We start from the raw sequence: 10,640 nt of genomic DNA, 5'->3' as shown, positions 1-10,640 counted from the left end.
TGGACAACAGAGAGAGAAAGAGAGAGAGTGTCACATTTCTGGCAACACAGCCAGAGACAATGCTAAAAAAAAATGGAGGGTGAAATCATGGCCCCATTGACATCAGTGATGCCTGGATTTCAGAGAGCGGTTACAAAACCTTTTAGATGCAGTGAACTTTGGATATTGGCTGGAGCCATCTTTGCAGACTTTCCTAAACTTGGACTTTCTGGACCCACTTCTCAGGTCTCTGGCTTTTTAGGTGGATACTGAGGGGAGGGAGGCCAGGACCAGTGATTGATTGCCTTCCCCTCTTTCCACAGCCGACCAATTGGTTGCATCTGGTCTTTCATTGGAGTATAAACCATGTGGGGTTAGGGGCCATTCTCCCTATATATTGTATTGCCTATCACAAAATGGCTCAACCCTGATTCAGAGGGGTAGCCGTGTTAGTCTGAATCTGTAAAAGCAGCAGAGAATCCTGTGGCACCTTATAGACTAACAGACGTTTTGCCTATTTCAGGAATTTTAAAAAATGCTCCTTTGGTCTTGCTAATATGTAGCTACAGTTTTAATTGTGATAATAAAAGTTACATTTTATAGCAGTTAAGTCAAATGAACACAAAATACTGAGAACAGCAACTGTATGTCAGGCAATATGTGACAGCTTTAATTAATATTTTAACCATAAATCTAAATGAATCTTGCAAATTCCAACAGAAAAAAATGAACTATAATAAAATATATTCAAGCATATAGCAAACTATGAGGGCAAACAACATAAGGAAATTATGAAACTGCATTAAGTTTTGCATGGATCACTTTATTAATAGTCCCATAACATTAAAAGTTTTTACAGTGTTCATGCAGAATCACATTTAATTACCTTTTGTCAGTCTCTGGGGATTAGTTAGCACTGATGTGTTAATGTTACATCAATAAAATATGCAGCTGTGTCAGGGCCAGGTACACAACAAGTCCAACTGACTGGGTGGCACTTATATGCCATCTGAAAGCAAGTACTTCCACCATTACCAGACTGGTATGTTCTAGATCCTGGAAGTATCACCTAGAACTGGCAGCAGTAATGTCACACAGACTAATCAGATATGGGCAGTGCTGTGAAACCTATCTAAAAATACCTTGTTGGAATATGGGTGTAAGGGTGAAGTAATTCCAGGAATTTGCATCATTTAAAATGATGGCAGCAAATAATTCAGTATTACTCCAAGGAAGGAGCACTATCTTTTCACCATTTTCTGAATTTTTGAAATCTGAGCCCCTTTTCAGTGAAATAAAAACAATCGCACCCCATTCCCTGACCCCCGCTGTTAATGACTTACCCTTCTTAATTTATACATCTTCCACATCCCCTCCATTTTTGGCTAGTCCTTCATGCTCTCTTCACAGGACGGCACACTCCACATTTTAAGAAAAAGCAGAGTCCTGGGAATCGAGATATGTGGGTTGCATTCCATGTTCTGCCACTGACTTCTCTGTACAGCCTTTGGCAAGAAACTAACCTCTTCTTACCTCAATTTCCTCATCAGTAAAATGGGAACAACTCAACTCAAGAGGGGCATGGTGTTGTCATTTTAGGACACTGGCAAAGCTGCTAGCTACAGACAAAAAGACACACCAAAAAGCAACACTAACAACTAATGAATAAAAGGAACCCAGCTAAGAAGCAGTTTTCATCAAAACACATCAAAAGCCATGCTTTCATTTTGTTTCCTAACCCTTCCCTTCCAAAACTGCCCACTCAATTCACAGGAAAAAGAAGCAACCTCCTAATTCCAATATAGCTGCTTGGCATTTAACCCTCAAGTGCTTTAGCTATGGCTGACACTAACAAGAAATCAAGCACACTGCTAGCTGTCAGAGGAACATAGATTCCGGTGCAAGGTGAGCAAGACATTTCACTTCAGCAAGAGCTTAAGAAGTGATCATATCCACACAGCTATACCTGAGTGGCTTGCAGCCTTGGGGATTGATATGACTGGCAATCAATACAGAGAACAAAGCAAGTGGCTAAAGACTGACTACTGAAAAGACAAAGATGCTAATGGCACCTCTGGGAAGTCTTCTTCTTCCTACCTCCTTTACAAGTAATTCCACCAGATTCAGAGAACTTCAGTAAGCATTGAACCCCCATGGTAGAGCATGACAATCTGCTGAGCAGAGATGGCATCCTAATAACCCCCCAATCACAGGCACCTCAGGAAGTGAGCCAGCAGCTGTCAGGCAAAGGGCAAGAAGTGACACTGGTGCTCTGGCCAGTTGCCAAGGAGACTCTGCTGCCAGAGAAGCTGCAGCACATTCAGCGCTAGTATCCAGAGAAGCTGTTTGGGGACAGACTTGGGGAGCAGCCCACAGCAGGGCTGGCAGCAGGGGAACCACTGGAGCCAGAGCCTGGTAAGTTTCTCCTAACATGTTCATTATTAATACATGAATGGGAGGGCTCTCCAGCATATGGTCCTACTGAGTTATTAATACAAGGCAAGACTGTAGTGTGCTTCCACTCAGGGAAGATCTCATACCAATTTCCTAGGACCCTCTTCCTTTCCCCTGAAACCATGTGGGACTCCAGGAACTGAGAGGGAAAAACAGAAAAACAAGCAGTTATCAATTTTTTACTAGTTACTCATGGATTGTTTGAAATATGGATTTGGGCACTACAATTAGGAGCATCACATATCCTTCACTGCTAGTACTAAGCATCTCATAAATCAGCCACACTTGCACCATCTCAGACCACAGGTACAACAAGTAAAGAACAAAACCCAATCCCAAACCTGGAGTGTGTAGTTGGTCCACAGTTGGATGAAACAGGAGTCCAAACAATAACAAACAACAAAGACCCAGGCCCTCAGAGGTATTTGGGCACCTAATTCCCACTGAAATCACTTATAATCACTTAAAATCTGTCTTTTGTAGTTAATAGATTTATTTTTTGTTTTAATCTTAGCAAGTGAGTTTGGACTGAAGTGCGTGGGAATCTTAGTTCAGAGGGCTGTTGCATATTTCTCTCCACATTGAGGGGGAGGCAAATTGGATAATAAATTCATGCTGGCTGGGGTTTGGACCAGGGCAGGACAGTACTGCTCTGGGATCCTAGGCTGGAAACCTGACCAGCAGTGGCTGGTCAGAGAGCCTGCATGTAACTGCAGCTGGGTGTGTCCCTACTTGTGTGTATGCTGGTGGAGTGTAGGACTGGGAGCATGTCTGCAGCTTGTCACAGCAGCACAGTGTGAAAGGGAACCCAGGCTGGGGGGTCAGAAGGCTCAGTGGTACCCAGTTCCAGGTGGCACTCTCAGGGGAACCTGTCACATACACTACAGAGTTAGGTCAATGCAAACAGCTTATGTTGACCTAACTCTGTAAATGTCTACACTAAAACATAGCTCCTCCCAGTGTAATCTGGCCACTACACTGACTTAACTCCACCTCCGCAAGAGGGGTAGTGCTTAGGTTTATGCAGTTAGGTCGATGCAGTGTCAGTGTAGATGCTGTATTACTTACATTGACTGTTGCTGCCTTTCAGAAGCCATCCCACAATGCCCCACATTGACAGTTAAATCATTGCAAGAGCTCCTGGTGAGGACATGCACTGCTGACACAAGGAGCGTAGTGTGGACATGCAAAAGCAGTTTAATTACTGCCGTGGCTGTATGTTAACGTAACTTAGGTCGACAATTTTGTAATGTAGACTTGCCCATAGTCTTCCCATTACATGTCAAGTTCCTGCTACAAGATGGATGGTCTAATTCACAGTAAAGGTTAAAATTACAAATCACATTCATAAAACCAAATGGAATTCATCAGTGAATATGCCACTTAACTGTCAAAGTAACCACCTTCACTTTCTTAACGGCTAGATGGGAGGGGTCCTGGCTCTGTTTTCTTTGTAACGTGGAGTCATGGTATGGAAATCTTGAGGACCATAGTACAGGAGTATAAAATTATCTGCCTAGAGAAGTGGTGAAAGCACTACAGCTTGGAACTTTTAATCTAGGTTGGATACAGCTGTAGTAAATTCATTGTGTGTAATACTCATGCCAGACTGGCAAACAGATGGAGTATGTGAATTAACAGATCTTTTCTATTTCTACAAATTGTTTGAATCTGTTAAATTGAAAGAACAAGTGATTCACCACATTCTCACTTGATTTCAAAGGTCTAGAAAAGTGTAAACCAACAAAGTAGATCCTGACATTTCCTTAGACCTTATTCATGGAAAGAGACTTTTCGTCCTTTAAGTTACCATTATATTCAATTGAGACCAATTATTTATGTACATGTTGGGCAAATTCTGCAGTTATTACTCAGTGGGAGTTTGTACGAGACATGAGTGAATAGATACTGCAGGATTTCTCTTGTTGTTTTTCAATAATTCCATTGGAAACAACAAATACAAATTTGCATCTGAAGAAGTGAGGATTTTTTTACCCACGAAAGCTTATGCCCAAATAAATGTTTGTCTTTAAGGTGCAACCAGACTACTTGTTGTTTTAATAAATACAGAGTAATTCATTTCTACCTCTGTCAAGAGATTATATTTGAAACTTTGCTATTGTGAATTTACTGTCAGCAACTGTTAAACATACAGCTAAGGGTGGCATAAAATCCCTCCTTTACCTGTAAGGGGTTAAGAAGCTCAAATAACCTAGTTGGCACCTGACCAAAAGGACCAATAAGGTAAGAAGATACTTTCAAATCTGGGGGGAAACTTTTGTTTGTGCTCTCCTTGTTGTTCTCTCTGGGACAGAGAGGGACCAGGGCAGGAAAAACCAACTCCTAAAACACTACCTGAAATAAGCAGCCAAGATTACAAAAATTGTAAGTAATAGCAAGGAAATGTGTTAACTTATCTTTTGTTTTAGCTTGTGAATTTTCCCTATGTTAAGAGGGAGGTTTATTCCTGTTTTTTGTAATGTTAAGGTTTTGCCTAGAGGGGAATCCTCTGTGTTTTAAATCTTATTACCCTAGAAAATTACCTTCCATCCTGATTTCACAGAGGTGCTTCTTTTACTTTTTTTTCTTTATAATAAAATTCTGCTTTTAAGAAACTGATGGGTTTTTAGTGTCCTAAAAACCCAAGGATCTGGCCTGTGCTCACCTTGTTTACCTATTTTGGTTGGTATATTATTCTCAAACCTCCCCAGGAAAGAGGGTGAAGGGGTTTGGGGGGATATTTTGGGGAAACAGGAACTCCAAGTGGTCCTTTTCCTGAATCTTTGTCTAACTGCTGGTGGAAGCGATACTATCAAAGGGCAAGGGAGAATTTGTGCCTTGGGGAAGTTTTAACCTAAGCTATTAGAAATAAGCTTAGGAAGTCTTTCATGCAGGTCCCCACATCTGTACCCAAGAGTTCAGAGTGTGTGTGGGGAGGTAACACTGACAGCAACTATTGTTTATTCTTTTACTGTGGCGAGCTCCTAGCAATTATTATTCAAAAAAGAGGATATGGAATGACCAGTTCATGCAGACTCTGAAAAGCTAATCCTCTGCTCCTAAAAAAGACCGTGCCACTAAGGAACTGCAGGTAGAGGGTCAAAAACTACAAGTAAAACAAAATCATAGGAAAAGATGTACCACTTCATATTATATCTTTCTAAGAAACAGTGCACAGCAAGCTGTTGTATGAATCTACCTCGCATTAGACTTCTGTGGTCTAACAGTCCACATGTGCCCTACTGCTGTGCATTAACAGTTTTGTTAAGGCACTTTGAGTTAGTCCTATTTCAAAGAGAACTAGTTCAAAGCAGAAACATGCAGCAGACAGGCACAGGGCACTTGCCATGGACTAATTGTTTGTGTAGAGAAGTCCTTAGTAAATATTTGTTATAGTGCTTTCTGAAGTCAGTAGATAATATCTTGGCCCTATTGAAGTCAGAGAGAGTTTTGCCATTGACTTATACAGGATCAAGATTTCACTCAGTACATACAACATGGGGTTTGGTTTGGTTTTTTGGAGGGCTCCATTTCCTGGGTCTGTTAACTTATCTACAAGTTTAATATCAGTTACTTTTTTATTATCATGCCTCCTCCTACCTTACAAAGAGCATGAGCATTTTCAGATAATCCTAGTTAAATTCTATAATCCTTATATAATCCTCATTAAACAGTTGGAAAGCCATGGAAACCTTCTCATTACCTAATTTATAAATGCCCTTGTGTTGATTCTTTACAATTAGTCATTCAATGATCAATGAAAAGACAAATGTATTTTCCCCAGTCTAAAGGGGCTGGATAAAACTAACTGGTTTTGTGTGTTACTGATTGAATGAGGCACACATAAACCAAATTACAATGGAAGAGAGAGGATGCAGTGTTGCTGAAGGTCTCAGGATATTAGAGAGACAAGGTGGGTGAGGTAATAGCTTTTATTGGACCAGCTGCTGTTGGGCTACCTAGAGCTCTTTGGACCTTGTCTCTCACACAACAGAAGTTGGTCCAATAAAAGATAGTGCCTCACCCATCCTGTCTTTCTAATGCAAGAGAGAGTGACACTTAACTTGCATAAATGAACTGCAGGGAATTACAGTATATTAAAGTAATATTAGGGGTCAGACTCAAGCCCAGAAAAGCAAAGATCTACTTTGTTGTGCTTGGATATCATACAATAAGATTCTGCATGCAAAAGGTCTGTGCAAGTACTAGCATAAATGGCTATAACTCAAATTCATTGTAAGTGTGGGATGAAATATTTAGGGGCAAATCTTCATCCCAGCCTCTGATTTGTATGCATACGATTTGGACATGTCCTTCCTCCATATGAAAAAAGTAAAGTTAAACATTAGCAGGAAGTCAGCCAACTGGCAATCAATTAAAATACCTTAAAGGTTGAGCAGGCCCAGGTAAGTGCTACAGAACTAAAAGTGAAAAGCTGATTAAGTACTTTCAGAGATTTTGATTCCTAGTAGTCAAAGAATGAGCTGCTCTTTTCCTTGTATCTTACTTCCACTTTCTGTCATTAGGAGGAAAGGACTATTTCTTTCTATGAATCCCTTGACTCTTGGGTTAAATTGTAGCCACACAGCCATATTTTTAAATAAGACATGCCTAAGAGCACTGTGGGGAAAAGAGAAAGGAAGAGTGTGTGTATATTAGGTTATATATCTGGAAAAAAATATTAGTAGTAAAGTAGGTTATGCCTGACCCATTCTCCTGGGGACCAGTTCATGACAGGGAGTTAGCACCTATACGAGATTTCAGAAAGCAAGGGGCCACATCTTCCAAACTGCTGCCTACTTAAGATGAAGGATTGTTGAACCTGGTTTCTAGTTACCTTGATGTACACGAGAAGACTCAGGTTTCCTGGGTCTAAGGTATACATTGGGACAGGCACCCTAAATGTACTTTCCCCCTGGACAAATTTCACATACTTTTCATGAATACATAGACTCTAGGTACAATTAAAACCCCTCTGAAAAGTAATTATTTTGCATAGACACTTTCAATCTCTTAGCTGTTTTGAAGGGGGGAAGTGGGCGTAAGCCGTAATATGGAATAATGGCCCATAAAATCCCTAAATTACTAGAACTATAAATGAGGGGGGAAACCATCTGAAACTAGTATCTGATACAAATATGATTACTAATTGAAAATCACCCACACCATTTTTAGAAATGTAGTACTCTATTAAACTCACCAATACTACCCCATTAGACTGGTATCTTTTAGTTCAATTCTCAACACCAAGAAAATCTTAATGGCCATATTTTAAGCACCTGAAAATAGATATTTTTAATAGGAATGTTGAGAGAGATATAAGTGTGTCACAGCACTATAGCGGGATCTTTAAGCAGAATGATTTTCAATTGAAAATGTTGTGTATTCCTCATCATTTCCTGCCCAGAACAATGTGTAACGAGCAATGAACTGTGTCATGGCCAGCATGTCCCAACAATCTCAGGAGCACCTAATCTTTATAGCTGTCTCCTCGTCAAGTACAAACACAAAGTGTCCTAAAGAAACAATGATGGGTTAACCTGATTGTCCAGATCAGAGTTTGCAGCAGCACATGGTTCATTGCTTCTCTGTCCAACAGTGACTGGGAGTGGTGTGGAAGCCACCAGTTTAACCTGAAGAGAAGAGTTTAATGGGAGTGCTTCATGTCAAAATAAAAACATTCTGACCAACCCTCAGAGCACTACTGACACTCTCTAAATGAAGCATCATGACAACAGAGGGTTTTGGTGAGATGTGAAAAGTAAGTAAACGGGAAGGAGAAGTTACCTTCTTTCTAACAGCTCGGTTATTCTATCCTAGAGGGAAAGCGGTTTTCTTCTCCATAACATTTGTTCTTGGCATTTTGGCAAAGACCAAGTATAGCAACAATTAGATACTCGTAAATTCTCTAAGGAGGGTGGAGGTGAATGAGTATGTCCTGCTTTTGGGGACAAGGAATGATCAGGAAATGGTATCCACGATCTAGTAAATATCTCTAACTACTATGAATTAAGATCATTTAACAAAATACTGTATTTCTGGGAAAGAAGCTGGTTTGGCTAATATTTTGTTCTTTCAGTTAGCAAATAGCCAGGAAGGAAAAAAATAAGGAGGCTGAAGGTGCTTCTTTCAGAGCCCTCTTACTTTAATACAGAAGGTATAAAACTTCCTGAGTTAGGCTGCCTTGGTTGTGGTGGATCTGCACTCCAAGACATTGAGAACAAGTTTTCTATAACTGCTCCTATGCAATTAAACACTGCAGCTAAGGCCTAGCCTCCTATATGACAGCTTCAGCCACTATTTAAACCCAATGGTTAAACAGGAAAACGGGGCCAGCTCCAGGCGCCAGCATTCCAAGCAGGTGCTTAGGGCAGCAGTCCCTATGTTTTTGGAGGGGGCAGTCCGTGTGCTGTTAGGGTGTCACTCGCGTTTCTGCGGCAGCAGCAATTCGGTGGCAGCTTCTATGTTCAGCCGTCTGCGGCAGTGCAGCTTCTGTCTTCCGGTTGAAAATGTGCATGCTGCCCTAACGGCACACGGACTGCTCCCGCTGTCCATGGCGGCAATTTGGCGCGCTGCCTGGGGCAGCAAAAACAGTAGAGCCAGTCCTGCAAGCAAAACATTGTTAGAATAGCAAAGACCCTAACGAGAATGCATCACAGACTTTCCACTGATATGCTGGTAGGCATTGCTCAGCAACTCTGAAAATAAGGCCCAAGGGGTCTCAAGTTGAGCACCTAAAATCAGTGGATATTTTTGAAAAAACGAGACTCTCACACTTGTTCACAACAGACAAATCAATATTTCATTACTCAGTACAAAACCAGAAGCTGACAGATAAGCAAATGTGGCATTGCTCTCAAGAGATGCATCTTGTTTCCCTGTTCCCTTTTAAAAGCTAGGCTATGTCTCCATTTTTAATCACATTGCCAACTGTCAGTCCCTTCAACATTTTTCTGCAAGTGTACAGTTAGATCTGTTTAAGCTTATGCTTAAACATTGATTCAGAAATACTAGCTATTTGCCCTTCTAAAACAACAGATGTGATGTATCTTCTATCTACACCTTTTACTTCCCATCTACGTTGTAGAAAAGTTTACACTTGTGCACCAGTAAGAACAACTCTCTCGTATTGGCATCTTGTTTCACTTTCGCTTCACAAGTGAAACTAAAGTGATTGGTGCTTCAAATGCTTCAACTTTACCAATTTAATCTGCATGTTAAATGCCCTAAAGCAGGGGTAGGCAACCTATGACACACGTGCCGAAGGCAGCACGCAAGCTGATTTTCAGTAGCACTCACACTGCCCGGGTCCTGGCCACCAGTCCGGGGGGGGGAGCTCTGCAGTCTCCTTTTTGAGAAAAATTTCAATTTGTATTCTGGTAATTTCCCAGACTACCAGGATGGGTTGAATAGGGAGAGGAGCTGCTAACAGACAGCAAATCATCAGGAAAGAAATTTCTCATTCTATTGCACAGCTTCTCTCCTCATTCATTAGTCATGGAAAGTAGTGAGCTGTGCATCACAGATGTAGGGGGGAAAGGATAAGCAGAGTTTTAATTATGACTATTGTGGAATAATAGGCAGGAATAGATGTTCACCCACATATAAAGCAAGAGCTTTGTAAACTAACGGGTTATGCAGGAACCAACGCATTAACATGTTTCTACCAAGGACTATTTTTTTTTTCAGAGGATTGGAAACTCACTTTTGCAAATTATCCTCAGATATGACTCAGACACATTTTTCCCAGTGTCCCTAAGGACTTTTGTGAATGGCTTCCTAGAAGCCTTCCACGCCAACTGGTGCAGGATTTTAAACTCTAACACCTTACATTTTCGATGGAATGAGATGAACAGGGTACAACTGCCATGTGTACTCTATATACTTGAAATAAATTTTTAGAGCCACAGGAATGCAGAAGAGTGCGAAGAGTTAGAACAAAGTAATGGGGAGAACTATTTCCCAGGAATTTATTGTTAACATAACCAGTGGATTGCTGCTGGCTTTGATAGTGAGAGTTGACGCCTCTCCGATATCAATTTCTCTTATGTTTCCACTGCTTCTTAGCTGTAAACGTGGATGCTCTAGGTATCTGTTTAGGACAGTTGATTGCTGTTCATGGGGTGTAACATGGATTCCTGGTAATCACCAAGTTAGAAGCTGTTGCTCATCACAAATCACATCAAGGAACTGACCAGGAGATAAGA

This window comes from Chelonoidis abingdonii, chromosome 8 (assembly GCF_003597395.2).
Source record: "Chelonoidis abingdonii isolate Lonesome George chromosome 8, CheloAbing_2.0, whole genome shotgun sequence".
Taxonomy (NCBI): domain Eukaryota; kingdom Metazoa; phylum Chordata; order Testudines; family Testudinidae; genus Chelonoidis; species Chelonoidis abingdonii.
The sequence above is the reverse complement of the archived record's forward strand: the minus strand, read 5'-3'. Positions refer to the sequence as shown.